The 3,170-nt window shown below is 38.6% G+C and overlaps 1 long non-coding RNA gene across 2 annotated transcripts; it reads left to right on the top strand.

The window, feature by feature from the left end:
* Window positions 1-224: 224 nt before the first annotated feature.
* Window positions 225-2,823, top strand: LOC113294268. Of its 2 annotated transcripts, XR_003332653.1 has the most exons (5): window positions 225-573; window positions 670-727; window positions 1,670-1,677; window positions 2,155-2,314; window positions 2,787-2,820. It is a non-coding gene; the product is annotated as an uncharacterized LOC113294268 (long non-coding RNA). The 2 variants fall into 2 exon arrangements; XR_003332652.1 differs by having other exon boundaries at window positions 2,155-2,823.
* Window positions 2,824-3,170: the final 347 nt, after the last annotated feature.

Genomic DNA, 3,170 nt, shown 5'->3' with positions numbered 1-3,170 from the left:
CATTTATATGTGTGGCTAAAGTTGATTTTGTGACTAGAAAGTGTGGAAATTATATTACTAGCCCTACTATTGATGGGCCTTCATATATGCCCTTTTCATCAATAATTATACCCCTCCGCATTCCAACAAACATTGATTTTATTCATAATCCCGCAAATACCCTCTATGCATTACTAAAGTTTAAAGGAAAATCAATCGTTTTCAATTTCACATCTTAAATTTTGTATCTCTTCTCCTCTTCCATCCCTCAGCTCCGCCACCACCGTCTTTCTCCACCTCTTTTCCGCGGGACTTAATGATGATCAGGTGGAAGATATCAAATCTCTACTAGTTACTCTGTCCAAATGATTTTTCTTGTTAGATTCATAAACTTCTGTTATATTTGGTAATGGTGGTGGTGGTGGTGGAGGTGGCGGCGGTGGAGAAGGATATTAGATCTCTGTTCTAGTCATTGACGGTGGTGGTGGTGATGAAATTCAGAGAAGAGAGATGAGTGACGGCTTCAGGTCAAGAAGAGAGATCGATGGTTTTGATATGAGGATTCATGAAACAAAGAAAGAAGAGAGATCGATGGTATGTCTTTAGATATTTTTTTGTTTCATTTTTGAAGAAGCTAATTTGGGTTTTCTGGTTAGTTATGAGTTTTATTATTATGGCTGGGATTTCAAGGTGTTGATGATGGTTTCTACAAGGACTGGAGTCGTGACTTCTCTTGTGGCAAAAAAAGGTAGGTGGAGCTGTATGCAACTTCAATTTGTTTTTTCATTTTTCATGTTGGTTAAGTGTATAATCCATGACAACCGATCATTTGTCTAATGGAAATTTTTCTTTACATTGTTTAATATCAATAGGATAAGCGTTTGCCTAAATGTGTCAATAAATAGATTAAACAATCAAATATGTTATATGCTTTTCATTGTAATGAAATATACCAAAAAATTTCCTAGATGTTAGAAATTTTTATTTTTCAGTACGCAATGCGATGACAATCATTATCAACATGGTTCTTGCTTTCTTAAATTTTAGGACCAACATAATTTGGGTTAAGTTGATACATACTAGAGTGTCACCATTTTTGAAATTAGCTGAGCTGGGTCTTGGAGGTAATGCCAGAAGTTTGGTGTTTATCGTCCCTTTAGTTCAGTATTTTGTTCTGAATGAGTAGTATCCGAAACTTTTGGGAATTGGCTAGTCTTGAATGTGACACAATTACTCGACTCCATATAGGCACCGCAAGTTTAGTAGTACTCCTATAATCTTATTCTTACCTAACTTTTGATACGATAGTGGCATCAATTCCTAGTACGTACAAGATATAATTTTGCTAACTTAAAATTTAAAACTCCAACGAATAGCCCATCCATTTATATTGCTTTCTTTAGATGTATGTCACAGATGTAGTTCAGCGTTGTGTATGGATACACCCCATTTATAACTAGGATTTTGCATATGCTTTTTGTATCATTTTCTGGTGAATTCTATTTTATTGGTCATCCATTTACTCATTTTTCTAGGGTCCCTATGTTGTGTTAAGTTTGTTTACGGCATCACTTACTTCCTAGTGTTATTGCGGATATTTCTGATGCTCATATTGTAATCTTGTTTATGTATGGCCACTATGCAAATATTGACGGTGGGATTACACGCTGCTGCTGCTTTGGATCACCAGATTCAAAAGTGAGTATGGCATCTGAAACTTTACATTCACGGTTCCTAAATGCAACAAATGGCAGTTCATGTTCCGTGCATTCAATTATCTTGAGCAAATCACAGTGCAGGGGCTTAGATATGTACAAGTAGCATTTTGTCTTAACATGTTTTGAGAAATCAACCTCTTATTTGTGGCATTTTGTCTGACATTAACATGTTTTAAGATATATATTATATTTTTCAAGACCGAGTATTTACGCGCACTTGGTACTTAGCATTCTTAATATTTATACCATGTTATGTTATTGAGTAACTAAATTAGTCATACAGACTGCTGGTGGGTCTACATGTTATTATGGTCTTGATGGACGAAATTCTTATTAAGTGCACAATATACTGCTCTTACCAGCCGCATCATTTCAGACGATATGTTTTCTATTTGATATTGTGAGTCGATAACTTGTGTTATTGTTTGTTTCTTATTGTTTGCAGTGTCTATTGCAGGTACATAAGAGATGATCAATTTCCTTTTCGGGTTGCATTTGTTGTTGTTTTTCCAGTTCTTGATCCTTACAAATTATATGATATCTATCAAGATGAACTTGTGGTGCAATGGTGACACAACTGACTCTACATCAGAAAATGCGTGTTCGATTCACATCAGGTTCACTAATTTTAGTACATTAATTTTTTGGATCAACTTTGGGTGTTGACACCAGATCTTGGGATCAACTTCGGTTGTTGATACCAGATTTTGGGATCAACTTTGGTTGTTGACGCCATATTATTTTTTTTTCTTTATTTTTCTTATTTTCTGATTTTTGTTTTGGGGATCAATTTCGGTTGTTGACACCAGATTTTGGGATCAACTTCGATTGTTGACGCCATATATTTATTTTCTGATTTTTTTTGGGGGATCAACTTCGATTGTTGACATCAGGTTTTGGGATCAACTTCGATTGTTAACATCAGACTTTGAGATCAGCTTCGGTTGTTGACGCCATATGACCTTTTTATGATTTTTTTATTTTTGTTTTGGGATCTAACTTCAGTTGTTGACAACAGATTTTGGGATCAACTTCGGTTGTTGACGTTATATAATTATTTTCTAATTTTTGCTTGGGGATCAACTTCAGTTGTTTACACCACTGGTGGTGGTGGTGACGGGCGGTGGCGGCGGGGCGGTGGTGGTGGCGACGGGCGATGGTGGATTGGTGGTGGGTGGCGGCGGGGCAGTGGTGGTGGGTGGCGGCGGGGGGCAGTGGTGGTGGAGGGTGTGGTGGTGGTGGTGGCGGGCAGAGGTAGACTAGTGGTGCTGGTGGTGGCGGGCGGTGGTGGTTGACTGGTGGTGGTGGTGGCGGGCGGTGGTGGATCGGTGGCGGGCAGCGGTAGTGGTCAGGTGGTGGAGTAGTAGTGGTGGTGGCGGTGGGTAGGTGGTGGTGGAATGATAGTTGAATGTTGGTGGTAGTGGTGGATATTTGATGGGTGGTGGTGGATGCGGCAATGAAGTGGTAGATAAA

This window comes from Papaver somniferum, chromosome 1 (genome assembly GCF_003573695.1).
Source record: "Papaver somniferum cultivar HN1 chromosome 1, ASM357369v1, whole genome shotgun sequence".
Classification (NCBI taxonomy): Eukaryota; Viridiplantae; Streptophyta; class Magnoliopsida; order Ranunculales; family Papaveraceae; genus Papaver; species Papaver somniferum.
The sequence above is the reverse complement of the archived record's forward strand: the minus strand, read 5'-3'. Positions and strand labels throughout refer to the sequence as shown.